At 45.0% G+C, this 16,035-nt stretch overlaps 1 protein-coding gene across 7 annotated transcripts in view; it reads left to right on the plus strand.

Annotated features, from left to right (window-relative positions):
* The window catches only part of ADAM22 (ADAM metallopeptidase domain 22), a 278,694-nt gene that overhangs the window by 104,041 nt on the left and 158,618 nt on the right, over positions 1 to 16,035 (plus strand). The window lies entirely within an intron of this gene.

A 16,035-nucleotide genomic window follows, 5' to 3' on the forward strand; every position in this document is an offset into this window, starting at 1 on the left:
ACTATACAGAGTGTGTTTGAAAAATGACAAGAGCTGATTGATTGGTACTTTCTCTCCATCCACTTGATCTCCATCCAAGGCTTAGTACATAGACCTCTATATAATAACATCTGCATATTAATTAAAATGTATCGTAGAGATTCCCTTGTGTCGCTCATATCCTCTCTGTATTACCTGGTTATAAAAATTGCAAGATCCTCATCATGAGTCCTGGATTAATTTATGGCGCAGAAACAAAACTTAAACACATTAACATTTTATTTATTTCCAACAATCGAGCCATGATCAGCAACTGGACTAGTTGGGGGTCTACCTAGTCTTCACCCATTGCCCCCCAACTCCTTCCTACTTTGTGCCTGGTTGGCACTTTCCTCTACTTTTTGCCCCATGTAATCTTGATGGAACAAATAAGACACAGAGGGAGAGATGTATCAAGCCTTGGAGAGATGAAGTGGAGAAGTGAGCCATGGCAGCCAATCAGCATCTCTCCTTTATCTAGCACAGTATTTAAAATGGTAGAAGCTGATTGGTTGCTTTGGGTAGCTACTCCACTTGATGTATTAAGCAGTTAAAAGATTGGAGAAGTGGACCAGTGGAGAAGTTGGCCAAATTAACCACTCAGCTCCGAACCTATCATTTTATAGACTGTACTTGGTACATTGGCTCATAATAATGGGTAAACAAAACCAATGACCTCGGCGCTAATAAACCATAAATAAATAACTAAATCAATTGTGTATTTATGTCATCATCCGCTCACTTGTTTGAATGTGGAAACAAATTAACTGGTAGCAGCATGTCTAAAACCCAGGGATTGTGATTACCTGGTACATAGCAAAATACGAAAAACCAAATAAGACTGCGCTAATGTGATACTAAACTACTGGACCGTGAGATGGCAGAAAAACAACAACAGTCAGGGCTTTCTTGTTTATCAAAAATTAATTTTATATTAAACACATTTAATATATGGTCCCTTGCAAAAGTATTTACTCCCCTTTGGCTTTTTACCTTTTTTTTTATAAATGCTTTATTTATTTTCAAAGAAAAACATATTGTTATATCAAACAACAATGGTACATAATCTATATATATATATATTTTTTTTTTTCAAAACTGTATTGCATATAAAGCTTGCAAATAAAAATCAGGAGCAACAAAACATACACGGTATATCAGCAAAAGAAAAAAATTGCTATCCAGATAATTAAATCTTCTGCAGATACAGTAATTGTATAAACTAAAATCTCACAATTACTCAATTAAAAACAAAATACAACAAATTACACCAGAAAAAAAATGAATTAAAAATAAAAAGAGAGAAGAAAAAAATAAAAAGAGAGATGGAGGGGGGAGGGGGTGAAGGAGAGGCAGACAACAAACACGGAGCATACACATTCAGAGACCTAGCATCAGTAACATCAATAGATAAACTAAGGTCGTGGAATGAGGGCTGCATACGAAGCAGAGGATTTGAACTCAATCCAATTAAACCACAGAGTCGTAAACTCTGAATGTTTTTCAGGGGCTGAATAAAGAATATCATCCATGGTCATGTAGAAGTCAAGACGTTGACACCATCCCACACTGAGGGGAGGAATCTGAGAGTGCCAGCGGACTGGGAGCACCGCCCTTGCGGCGTTGTTGATGTGTCTAAGAAGTGATTTTTTATATATAGAAACAGAGATAGACGTATGAGATAGCAACCAGAAATCCGGACCAGATGGTACAGTAAAGCCTAAAATTTCCGAAGCCAAGGCTATTATCTTACACCAAAAGGGAGAAATTAATGTTCAGTCCCACCAAATATGTATCATTATACCTGTTTCTTGAAGACATCTCCAGCAGAGAGGGGACACTGAGGGGAAGCATCTATGTAGGATGACAGGACAGCGAAACCATCTTGTTAACACTTTGTATTATGTTTCCATTACCTCCAGACTATTGGAGCAGGCTTTGGAGATTTGGAAAACTTTATCCCAATTAATTTGAATACCCTTATGTGTAAAATCCCTGTTCCAGGCCTCAACAAAAAGAGGGTCAGATGTAAACATGTCGTGTAGCAAAATCTTATAAATACCTGAGATAATATGTGTGGGAGGAACACGATGGGAACACATAGATTCAAAGGGCGTCATGTCTCTAGCAAATACTGAAGGACCCCCAAGGGATGAAGCAAAATATCCTATCTGAATGTAGGCCCAAGAACTGTCCTCTCTAAGGGAGGTATTAGCACATAGGTCCGGGAATGACTTAAATCGACCATCAGCTCATTCTAACAATCCCAGTCCCCGATCACTTAGAGATAAATAGTCCTGAAGTCCCAGGAGGGAATAGGGGATTGTGGAGGATAGGGGTAAGGGGAGATATCACAGAAGATATCCCAGGTTTAGTACGCATTCGTTTCCATGTTTCCAAAGTAGGGCCTACTGTTGGGTGTAAGGAGCGAGCAATTTTAGAACACCACGGAAGTGTGCTCAAATGGAGTTTGGATGATTCCGCCTCTAGATCAAGCAACTGCTTACCCAAAGTACCTCGGGTCCAATCCAGGCTCTAAGCACCCTTGCCAGCATTTTATCTGGTTTATTCCCCCAACGGTAATATTTATGGCGGCATCTCCAAAATCCTCTCCGAGCACCCTTGTTCAAAAGATTATTAAGGTCGGATCTAGCCTTTTGAAGTTCCACCAAAACATCAGAGCCCATATTACTTTTATGAGTAAGTTCTAATGTCCGAATTCTAGATAATAAAGCATCTCTACATTCACTTTTCTGTTTTTTGAGATATGACCCCAATTGAATTAATTTACCCCTAACGACACATTTATGGGCCTCCTAGATTGTAACAAGGGGATACATCATCAGTGATATTGTGGGAAATGTAGTCTTCCAGGGTTTCCCCAATTTGAGCTTTACAGTAAGGATCCGGAAGGAATTGCTCATTGAGCTTCCAGTGCCACTGGCGAGGGTTGGGGGGGTAACGCAGATATGTCAAAAATATTGGGGCATGGTCAGAGCTAGTAATCTGCCCAATAGTAGCTTCCGCCAAGAGATCTAAATGGGAATGATCAATGCAAAAATAGTCTATGTGGGAATAAGAACTATGTGGAGAAGAATAGAAGGTGTAATCCCTCTCTGCTGGATGTAAGAGTCTCCAAGTATCTACTAATTGGAAATCGTGTAAGGTCAGCCTAAACTTCTTAGTCTCTTTAATGGAGGTGCGTGGGGTCCCAGAGGAAGTATCAAGAGAAGGCTCCAAGGCCCAATTGAAATCTCCACCAATCACTCAGATCCCCTCCAATTGATCCTCTATTAATTCTAATGACTTTCGCAGAAAGCTAGACTGACCCTGATTAGGTACATACAGATTGACTAGGGAAAATTTTTGATCAGCTATGGTAACTTTGACCAACAATCCTCTACCATTCCCAATAGGGATGGCTGAAATATTGGAAAGCCTCAGATGTTTGGAAAACAAAATGGCTACTCCCCTAGCCTTGGCTTCAGAGAAATTATTGAAGTAACCCACTGGGAAGTATCGACATGTCAGGGACGAGGCCACACCCTCTTTAAAGTGTGTCTCCTGAAGAAAAGCTATGTCCACCCTGTCCATATGCAGCGTATGGCTTTTTACCGTTTTTGTTACATTACAATCTGTAATATTTTTTTTATCTGAATTTTATGTGATGGATCTGCACAAAATAGTCTAATTTGGTGAAGTGAAATGAGAAAAATATATATAAAAAAGAATCTTTATAACTAAAATTCAGAAAATTGGCATGTGCATATGTAATCACCCCCTTTGCTATGAAGCCCCTCAAAAGTTCTGGTGCAACCAATTACCTTCAGAAGTCACATAATTAGTGAAATGAAGTCCATCTGTGTAAAATCTAAGTGTCACATGATCTGTCAGTATAAACACACCCTTTCTGAAAGGCCCCAGAGGCTGCAACACCACTAAGCAAGAGGCATCACACCATGAAGACCAAGGAGCACTCCAACAAGTCAGGGACAAAGTTGTTGAGAAGTACAATTCTGGGTTTGGTTATAAAAAAAAAATCTACAAATCTTTGATGATCCCCCGAAGCACCATCAAATCTATAATCATCAAATGTAAAGAACATGGTACCACAACAAACGTGCCAAGAGAGGACTGCCCACCAAAGATCACAGACCGGGCAAGGAGGGCATTAATCAGAGAGGCAGCACAGAGACCAAAGGTAACCCTGAAGGAGCTGCAGAGTTCCACAGCAGATACTGGTGTATCTGTGCATCTGACCACAATAAGCCGTGCACTCCATAGAGCTGGGCTTTATGGAAGAGTGGCCAGAAAAAAGCCATTACTTAGTGATAAAGATAAGAAGACACGATTTGAGTTTGCCAAAAGGCATGTGGGCAACTCCCCAAATGTATGGAGGAAGGTGCTCGGGTCATATGAGACTAAAATTTAACTTTTCAGCCACCAAGGAAAATGCTATGTCTGGCGCAAACCCAACACCTCCCATCACCCCAAGAACACCATCTCCACAGTGAAACATGGTGGTGGCAGCATCATGCTGTGGGGATATTTTTCAGCAGCAGGGACTGGGAAAGATGGACGGTGCTAAATACAGGGATATTCTTGAGCAAAACCTGTTTCAGTCTGCCTGTGATTTGAGACTGGGACGGAGGCTCACCTTCCAGCAGAACAATGACCCGAAGCATACTGCTAAAGCAACACTCGAGTGGTTTAAGGGGAAGCATTTAAATGTGTTGGAATGGCCTAGTCAAAGCCCAGATCTCAATCCAATTGAGAATCTGTGGTCAGACTTGAAGATTGCTGTTCACAAGCGGAAACCATCCAACATGAAGGAGCTGGAAAATGTAACATATAGTACCTATGTAAGAGGAATAGCAAGCTGGCAGAGAGTTTTTATCCCAAGTCTTGCATAGTTACCACACTGGGTCCGTCTGTCTTATACGGAATCGTGTAAGCGGTGTCCTTAGCCGGTGTACGCTGCACCAGCAGTCTCTCCGTCTGGTGCATTTTGTGCTTTCCATTTCTCACTGATTTTCTATTCTTCTCACCTCTGGACCCATTCATACGGATTTAATACCAAGCATATTGGAGTAACACCGATTTTTGCTACAAGAAGGCTTTTTTACAAAGTATCAAGATTACGTTTTTAACATTGAGTTATTTACATAACCGCGGTATTGTTATTAATTGTGTTACTTCCTAAAATGTGATTTATGGTTAACTATATTAAATGTGTTTAATATAATATGAATTTTTGATAAACAAGAAGCCCTGACTGTTGTTGTTTTTCTGCCATCTCAAGGTCCAGTAGTTTAGTATCACATTAGCGCAGTCTTATTTGGTTTTTCGTATTTTGCATAATAATGGGTGCACACAAGCCCATGGTTCCAGGGGAACACACACACATCCATAATTATACTTACCTCTCTGGAGTCCCGTGTTGGTCGGCACTGCAGTACAGCAGGAATCACTAGGAAAAGGGTGCGGTGGCCATTTTCCCGGTGTTTTAGAGAAGTCTGAGAGAACGTGGCAGGGGTGCCATGTTCCCGGAGACCGGCACATGCGCAGTAGACTCTGGCACAAAGCCACAGTTTACTGCGCTGCCAGAGAGGAGGGTGCCCACACAGAAACCCGCACACGGGGCCCTTTTCTGTCTTAACCTGCGACTGACGTAGTACATGCTACCTTGAAGCCGATTGGTTCCATTAAGTTACATTAATGGCAGAAAATAGGCACTGAAGCAAGTTATTTTATACACCTTATTAGCTTGCACTGAGTGCTGGGTTTTCTGAGGGACTGTTGAACCCTTAAGTTGATGGGACTTTAGAGAATAGCTTCAAAAACGAAGAGATCATAACCTGTGCATTACTGGTAATGGACGTGCAGACAGTTTACTGCATATTATAAATTATTAATACGTATATTGAGCATCATGAATGAATTATTTTACAGACTGATACATCATGAAATATCAAATTGAGTGCACATTGGTTCTTTGGTATCAGAGCAGTAACTGTCCCAACTTCTAAGAATGTTAAGTTATATATTGATCTATTTATTGTAGTCAGTATATTGTTGGGTATGAAACCTGTTATTTTGAAATGTTCAGAACAACCTTCATTCAACAAGATGGTGACTTTTTTTTATGAGGTACTACCACATGTTCACGTTTTGGAGGCAGCCATTTTGTAGGCAGGGCTAATTATTTTGAGAATCACTCTTTGGACCACCCCATTGTTCTATCTCGGAGGTCAGGTCCAAGGGGCAAGTGTGGGTCAAACCATTGCAACATTCTGGCAAAGCCACGCCCACTTCTCGAAAACACCACCTTTTGTATAGTCTGAGAATGAGGACAATTTGGAGGTATGTACTTAATGACCAGTCTTCATGAGGCCCTGGGTCCTGCAGGAAATGATAGGTCACATTCACAAAATGTCTGCTTTCACAGTCTGTAGGTGACTAACAGCCGTAAGATGTCAGTTTAATCATCTGGATGTCTGCAAAAATGCATACAACCTGCAACAACTGCTGAAGCAAATGTAGGCTAAAGTCTTTGGCACTATACATATTTACTACAATTTGGGTTAGGTGGGATCATTCCACTATTTTGTTTAGCATGTAGGAATCTTCTCATCAGAACCATGGTCGATTAAGGGACCGAGAGGGAAGAGTAGGTCTATGGAGATGTGTATTGTGTGCCTCAGTGGCAAGTGCAATACAGGTTTTTGTTTTAAGGAAGTGGAAGGGGCTGAGTGCAGCTTATTGCTTGAATAGTCCCCAACATGACGGAACCGCGCCCCTTTTCAGAGGTGTGCAGCAGCAATTGACAGTGGAAAGGTTGGGAGGTACGACTAATATATGTTAATTTAAAGTATCCTTTGAATAATTTTTTTTCCCATTCTGAAATGCAAATATTATGTCAAACAGCCAAGAAAATACACAAAATTGCTTTATAAAAAGTTTTGTGTTAGGAAGTTTTGCTTATTCACATAGTGCAAGGTGTTATCTGGTAACGAATGAAACTAACAGTACATTTATAATTTCTGGAACTTATTTTCTACCAGCTGGGATACCCGGCATTGCCCGGGTTGAAGACTGGACCCTGAATCATACATGCCTACCCTCCCGGTTTTCGCTGGAGGTTCCCGATACTTTGGGTAACCGCCCACACCCCCGGAAGGGTAGGCACTTCTCCCGATTTCTGCCCACTTCCTAGTGAATTGGGCAGAATGGGGAGGAATTCCGCAGCGATCGCAGGTGCCCGTGTCGGGGGCAGGGCATGAATCGCGTCATTTAGCCCCGCCTCTTGTGTAAATTTGCGCCAATCGCGGTATTTTCCCACAAAGGGGGGCGAGGCTTTACATGAGACGTTAGGCCCCGCCCCCGTCACAACCCAATCTTTCTTCTCCCCGGGTTCTCCTAGCAAGGAGATAAAAAATGTAGGCAAGTATGCCCTGAAGAACACCTGCAGCCTTTATTTGTTTACATTGTCCTCGCCTATAAACCCATTCCATTTATCCTGAAAAGGACCCCACTGATTGCTAACATGCAAGCAACCAGTGGCGTAACTACCGTGGGTGTGGCTGCTATGGTGTTAGAGCTGCCTCTGTGGCCCGCCACTCTCCCTGCACCCAGTCACGCACCCAAGGTGGGCCGGTCCAGTCAGGTCCGCCGAGGGGGACCCGGGTGTCAGTAGAGTTGATTTGGTCCCGGCCCACCATCTGATTACAGCTGGCGCACTGGTAGACAGTCATGGAGACAAAGCACTGTCGGTCACGAAGCAATCAGAGTTCATGGCACTTTTAAGACCTTGTTATATGCATGCTTTTGTAGCTTTCGCACAGGTTTTTGGCAGACTGCCAATTCCACTGGAGCTAGCCCTGGAACCTGTGTAATTGTGTGACCCTGTCAAAGTTCAAACCTGGGCAAAATCCTAATCCTGGTCAAACTACACCACCATGCCATATTTGGTGGAGCTAGGTCCAAAACTCTGGCCGTGTATTAAGGACAAACAGTGGGACAGACAGACATGCTTTCTTACTTATTATATAGATTAATGCTTAATTATTAAGGTGAGTTTATAGTCTATGGGCATGATGGATAGTGGAATGCCCATTTGTAGAGTGTATCCTGTTTATTTGTGCATTGATTATACTATGGAACTGTGGGTCTGATTTAGAGCTGTGCGTTATTGCACAACTGCAGTTACTTTGGGCCTGATTCATAGATGAACGTAATGGTGATTCTGCACACAGATAGAGAGGTTGTTTGCCATTGTGCATGCATATAAGTCGCACTGCGATTACGGACGCACATAGCAATTCTTAGCACAGTGAGTGATAGGTTGTCAGTGTTTGGGGTGGTAACGGGGGTGGTCAGAAAAACACAGGCGTGGCTGTATGTTTACAAGCCATTAAATGGGCGTGCATAAATTAGCCACTGCGATTGCCTTCGCAGCACAAGAACCCTCTGCATGAGAGGAGAGCTGCCGAGTCTGCGGCTGGTCAGACTTGCCACAAGGGCAAGATGGCTGCTCCATGTCCTTCAATGTTACCGATATTTACGCAGGTATGCATCGTCGCACACAGGTAAGAAGACAGCAGTGGGTGACTTTATCCTCAGGTGATCTTTGCAGACAGTAGCATATTTTCACAGCTGCATTGCATATGTAAGCGCAGCTGCGATCGCATTAGTGTCCGTCTCTGGATCAGGTCCTGCCAGTGGTACACAGCCGTACACATTTCAGCTGCATCTGCCCTTGTGACTGAAGAGGCGTAACTGGGCTGTAACATGCGCTCTCTGTGAGGGCTTATTGATGGAACTGCTAGGCAGAGTTGGTTGTACTGATGGAACTGCTAGGCAGAGTTGGTTTTATTGATGGAACTGCTAGGCAGAGTTGATTGTACTGATGGAACTGCTGGGCAGTGTTGGTTGTACTGATGGAACTGCTGGGCAGAGTTGGTTGTATTGATGGAACTGCTAGGCAGAGTTGGTTGCTAGGCAGAGTTGGTAGTACTGATGGAACTGCTAGGCAGAGTTGATTGTACTGATGGAACTGCTAGGCAGAGTTGGTTGTACTGATGGTACTGCTAGGCAGAGTTGGTTGTACTGATGGAACTGCTAGGCAGAGTTGGTTGTATTGATGGAATTGCTGGGCAGAGTTGGTTGTATTGATGGAATTGCTGGGCAGAGTTGGTAGTACTGATGGAACTGCTAGGCAGAATTGGTTATACTGATGGAACTGCTAGGCAGAGTTGATTGTACTGATGGAACTGCTGGGCAGAGTTGGTTGTACTGATGGAACTGCTAGGCAGAGTTGGTTGTATTGATGGAATTGCTGGGCAGAGTTGGTTGTATTGATGGAACTGCTAGTCAGAGTTGGTTTCCAGCCATATCTTTTGCCCTAAGTAAAGGCTGGTGCAAACAAGCAATGATACAGTTTTTTTTTTCTGCACACAATCGAGGAGCACAATTTCCATACAACTGTGCATAAAGACCTATATTTCTTTTTGTGTTTAGGTTGCGGTTTACTGTAAATACAAATATATTGGTCTTGCAGAAATAATGCAAATAAATGCTATGCTAATGCTAAAAGGCCCCATCCCGTTAATAAGCTTTATTCGCAATTGGACAAAAAGTAGCTTTGCTGTGCAGCTTTTATATATATACCTGTTGTGAGGCCATCTGCATCCATCACACAGTGTGTGTTTCAGGTACCAATGTGAGTGAGGAGGATGCTATAGAGACCAAGGATCTCTTCAACCATATGGTCAGTGCAGCTGACTAGACTGCTGGCAAAATGCTGTTATGTTACTGTTACCTCCTGTACAGAAGACTTTAGAGAAAATCCTGTAAATTACATCCAGTGCACAAAAACATCCCAAGCCAATTAAAAGACAAGTTAAGGTACAATTAATATTCTCCCACTCTCCGTTAAACTTTTTCTAATCACAGTCAATATTAGCTACTGTGACACAGTTAGGTTAGGGGGTCCCTCTCCTGGGTAGAAGGACTCCTTTCTTACACACACCCACAGCAGCAGGGAAGCAGCACACCAGTCTGGATGCAAGTACAAGCTGGTCGGCGCCAGTCTTTATTGTACAATGTCAGAAATAACATAAAGAAAACATAAACATAAATCCTAGCCCTGTCGGGGCACTAACTTCACAGGTAGTTCCCTCACTACCAGAACCTGGCAGGGCCTAATGCCCTCACCAGCAACCAAGGCACAGCACAACACTCACAGTTAGGTTTTCAAGTGTCTCTGAGCAAACTCCCTGTCTGCTCTCCCAGGTGAGACAATCAGCCCTCAACACACTAGGCTTATATTGGTCACTCTCAGGTGGAAACCCTAACAAGCCTGTTACCAGGCTGCGAGAACCAAAACCTGGAGTGGCCGTGGGTGGAGCCCTCCCTCTCCTCTCACCCACAACCCCCAGGTCCCAAACCGGCTTTTCAAAAAGCAGAGACTCAAGCCTGCTACACTGCAGACTTTCTCCTGGGGGTTTAAAACACAAAAGACAGGAATCTGGGACAAATGTACCTTCCACAGACCACTTTACCAGTGATCCTATCACATATCCCCCCCTTTGTTTCGACCTGTGGGGCGGAACAACTGAAGCCCCCAAACAATGAACGCGTGACAACGCGTCTGCATTGGCCAGCTGGCTTCCTGGCCTGTGTTCCACTGAAAATGTAAAAGTTTGTAACGCCAAGAACCATCTCGTAATTCTCGCATTACTGTCCTTATTTTCGGACATCCACTTCAAAGGGGCATGATCAGTGATCAATTTGAACTTTCTTCCAACCAAGTAGTACCTGAGAGCCTCTAATGCCCACTTTATGGCCAACGCCTCCTTCTCCACTGTGGCATAGTTTCTCTCATGTACATTCAACTTTCTACTTAGATAGAAAATAGGGTGTTCCTCACCCTCCTTGTTCTGGGACAGGACCGCTCCTATACCTACTTCTGATGCATCGGTTTGTACTATGAATTCCCTGTCAAAATTAGGAGTCATCAGGACTGGTTGGGAACACAACGCTACTCCTGAAAAGCTTTCTCCGCCTCAGGACTCCATTCTACCATGACTTTTTGTTTGCCTTTGGTCAGGTCAGTCAGTGGGACTGCCATGGTGGCAAAGTTGGGTATAAACCTCCTGTAGTACCCCGTAATTCCCAAGAAGGCTCTCACCTGCTTCTTATTCAGAGGCCATGGCCAGTTTTGTATGGCATCAACTTTATTGAGCTGAGGCTTTATCAGGCCTCTGCCAATGGTGTATCCCAGATATTTTACTTCCTCCATGCCTAGACAACACTTTTTTGGATTGGCTGTCAAACCTGCCTTATAGATGGAGTCCAAAACTGCTTGTACCCTGGGTAAGTGAGACTGCCATTCAGGACTATGAATGACCACGTCATCCAGATAAGCAGCCGCATACCGTCTATGGGGCCTTAGAATCCTGTCCATCATTCTTTGGAAGGTAGCAGGTGCCCCATGTAGCCCGAAGGGCAACATCTTGTACTGAAACAAGCCCTCTGGCGCTGAAAAAGCTGTCTTTTGTTTGGCGCTCTCGGTTAACGGTACTTGCCAATACCCTTTGGTTAGGTCAAGAGTGGTTAAATACCTTCCCGTCCCTAGTCTCTCAATCAATTCATCCACTCTTGGCATCGGGTAGGCATCGAATTTTGAAACACTGTTCAACTTTCGGAAGTCATTGCAGAAACGCACACTCCCGTCGGGCTTTGGAATCAACACAATGGGACTTGACCATTCACTATGTGATTCTTCAATAACCCCTAACTCTAGCATATTTTTAATTTCTTTCGACACCGATTCTCTTTGTGCTTCTGGCAACCTATAGGGCTTTAGATTAACTTTAACCCCTGGGTCAGTGATGATGTCATGTTTAATGACCGAGGTTTTCCCAGGTACGTCAGAGAACAGCACCCTATTTCTGATCAGAAACTCCTTGACCTCTTGTTGTTGAATTGCCGACAGGGTTTTTGCCACTGTCACTTCGGGAACTAAGGGCCCTGGATTTACTGGAGGGGCTCGGACGGCCGACAGTGCCGTTCTATCTTTCCAGGGTTTTAACAGATTTATATGGTATATCTGTTCCGGCTTTCTTTTCCCCAGCTGGTAAACTTTGTAATTGACCTGCCCCATTCTTTCTAAGATTTCAAAAGGCCCTTACCATTTAGCCAAAAGTTTATTTTCCACAGTGGGAACCAATACTAACACTCTGTCCCCAGGAGCAAAGCTGCGTAACCGAGCATTGCGGTTGTATACCCTATGCTGTGCCTGTTGAGCCTGTTCCAGGTGCTCTCTCACTATCGGCAGCTCTATAATAGGCAATGGAACTAGTGGACCCTTAAAATGTGGTCTGGGAGCATGATACTGACACTCAGGGCAGGATGCGCAGAAGTCAGATACCTCTTTATGAAGCCTGGGCCAGAAAAACCTCTGCATTATTCGCTCAGTGGTTTTCTCTACCCCTAGATGGCCTGCCGTTATATGACCATGGGCCAGATCCAACACTGTTCTTCTGTAGGCTTTGGGAACTATTAGTTGTTCCACAATATCTTCCCCTTTCTTAGTCACCTGATATAACAAATCCTGACACATTACCATGTGGGGATAGGACAAAGGACTATCAGGGTCTACGGGTTTACCATCAACTACTTTTACATTCTCCCTGGCTTTTACCAAAGTAGGGTCATTCAACTGCTCCACGGCAAAGACCTCTCTTCTGACCTCTACATCAGGCAGACGATGAACTGGCCCAACAACACTTCCCACCTTAATGGGAGGCACATCAGTTGGCGGGCCACGTCACGCTCCGCATTCTCTAGTTCGCCAACCATAGTAGGAAAAGGGAATAACTCTGACTCAGAAGAAACTCCCTCCACCACTATATCGACAACCTTCTCAAGTGGACCGGGGTTATTCACTTCTGGAACAAAACGGCTTTCCCACAATTTCCAGAAGTGAGCAAAGTCTCTCCCCAATATTGCATCGTACATCAGACCAGGCACCAAACCCACAGAAACTATAGCAGAGCCACATGGTGTCTCGATGTTCACCTCGGCAGTAACATAATATCGATTATCCCCATGTATGCAGGTCACACAAACAGTTTTCCCCTTATGCCTCAAGGGGTTCACCAGCTCAGCTTTTATAAGTGTCACCAAGCTACCAGAGTCTAACAGTGCCTCTACTCGGTTGCCATCTACAGTAAGTACACACATGTGCTTATCAGTCTCAGCCTGCGGGTCAGCCGTACAGGCTGTCTGTGCAAAGAAAGACCCCCTGCGGTAGACATGAGCAGTATCACATTGCATAGGTTCAGTTGTAAGTGAACAATTAGCGGAAATATGGCCGAAGTCACCACACCAGAAACACTGAATCATATTAATGTCTAGTCGTTTACGGGGCAAGAACCTTTCTGGCCCGGCAGGCCTATCTTCAGGTTCTACACCCTCAGTCTTAGGTACATTCCACCGCCCAGCACCCTTCTTCCGTGGAACAGTCTTACCAGTGTCTGTGGGAGTTCGCCGGTGCGCCATCGGGGCTTGGTGGGGCATACTCCTCAGCTCCTCAGCCGCCACGTACCTCTCCATTAGCTCGACCAACTGGTCCGCGGTCTTAGGGTCTGCATGGCTCACCCACTTGCGCAGAGTCACAGGTAATGATCGCAGGTACCGGTCCATCACGACCCTTTCCACGATCTGTGGTCCCGTCAGCGTCTCGGGCTGTAGCCATTTTGAGGACAGATGGACGAGGTCATGCATCTGTGAACGTGGAGGCTTGTCCATATGGAACTCCCAGCGGTGGACCCGTTGGGCACGAACAAAGGTGGTGACTCCCAAACGAGTTAGGATCTCCTGTTTTAGTTTTTTATAGTCCTTGGCATCAGCCAGGCATAAGTCGAAATATGCTTTTTGTGGCTCCCCAGACAAAAAAGGTGCCACCAGACTTGCCCACTGCTCCTGGGGCCAACTCTCCCTTTCGGCCGTTCTTTCAAATGCGGCGAGATAGGCCTCCACATCATCGCCCGAAGTCATCTTTTGGAGGAAGTGACTGGCTCGTACGGAGTGAGTGGTGGTGGGAGGACCAGTATTAACATCTCTGGGCCGGGCGACCAGGTGCTGTACCACCTCTTTTATGGCCTGGCTGTTTTCCGCTAAGGCCTGGCGGGTTTCCTCGATGGCGACCTGTTGTTGCCTGGCGGATTCCTGCTGAAGTTTGTTAGTCTCCTGCTGAGCCCTGGTAGCTTCCTGCTGAGCTGCTGTAGCTTGGAGCAAGGCCTTAATAATTTCCTCCATTTTGTCCTGGGTGTAGATTGGAAGCTGAACCTTGCCTCTCTGAACATTGGCTGATGCCTCCTCTATGGGACTCCAAGGACACAGTGTTATTTCCACACTCACAAATTGGGTGTCTGTCCCTTTAATTTTTAAATGGAAAGTTTTCCTCTTGCTGCAAGTTCAGTGTGTGTGGGTGCCCGCATTCTCCACCATATTGTGACACAGTTAGGTTAGGGGGTCCCTCTCCTGGGTAGAAGGACTCCTTTCTTACACACACCCACAGCAGCAGGGAAGCAGCACACCAGTCTGGATGCAAGTACAAGCTGGTCGGCGCCAGTCTTTATTGTACAATGTCAGAAATAACATAAAGAAAACATAAACATAAATCCTAGCCCTGTCGGGGCACTAACTTCACAGGTAGTTCCCTCACTACCAGAACCTGGCAGGGCCTAATGCCCTCACCAGCAACCAAGGCACAGCACAACACTCACAGTTAGGTTTTCAAGTGTTTCTGAGCAAACTCCCTGTCTGCTCTCCCAGGTGAGACAATCAGCCCTCAACACACTAGGCTTATATTAGTCACTCTCAGGTGGAAACCCTAACAAGCCTGTTACCAGGCTGCGAGAACCAAAACCTGGAGTGGCCGTGGGTGGAGCCCTCCCTCTCCTCTCACCCACAACCCCGAGGTCCCAAACCGGCTTTTCAAAAAGCCGAGACTCAAGCCTGCTACACTGCAGACTTTCTCCTGGGGGTTTAAAACACAAAAGACAGGAATCTGGGACAAATGTACCTTCCACAGACCACTTTACCAGTGATCCTATAACACTACTTACATAACTAATATGTAAATACCCATTGCATGATGTGGTAGACTGACCGTTTTCAGTATAAAAGCAGCATAGTTTGTGCAGATAGACTCACAGACAGTACTGGGAGACACATTGACAGGACAGACAGTACTGGGAGGCACACTGACAGGACAGACAGTACTGGGAGGCACACTGACAGGACAGACAGTACTGGGAGGCACACTGACAGGACAGACAGTACTGGGAGGCACACTGCAGGACAGACAGTACTGGGAGGCACACTGACAGGTCATGCAGCATCACAACAGGACTAGACAGAGACACTGACAGGATTAGGCTAGACAGGACTGGGCATAGACAATGTCGAGACTAATGGACACCATAACAGGACACACAACTGACACTCAGGACTGGTAGACATGTCTGAGTTAAAGGACAGGGTACAAACTGAAAGGACACACAGGATGACAGACTGGCTGACAAAAGGAGACTTTCTTAAAAAGAAAAGTGACCGGAGAAAATCTATGATTTTCGCTTCCTAAATACTGCGGCCTTTATCTTTTGTAGTGCCGAGACGGACCTTGCGGAAGAGGTCTGTCCCGGTGAGAAGAAAACTGGCATCTTTAGCCGTCTTTCGTAAATGCAAAAGATGGCATTGTCTGGCTGTTGCCCAAAGGGGATGTAGTTAAAAGACCGACGGCCGGTAAGCCGTCTACCAAAAAGTCGGCATCTAAATCACGACCCTGGACTAAAGACAGGGGTCGAAATGCCAACGCCTGTCTAGATACCAATGCCGGTCTCGACAGATGGCTTCCCGAACCAAGGTAAGGCGGCCACTGTTAGCTCGTAGCCACGGGAAGGGGGAGGGTTAGGTTTAGGCACCCACGAGGGGCTTAGTGTTAGG

Source organism: Taudactylus pleione, unplaced genomic scaffold (assembly GCF_031769625.1).
Source record: "Taudactylus pleione unplaced genomic scaffold, aTauple2 ptg000216l, whole genome shotgun sequence".
NCBI classification, from domain to species: domain Eukaryota; kingdom Metazoa; phylum Chordata; class Amphibia; order Anura; family Myobatrachidae; genus Taudactylus; species Taudactylus pleione.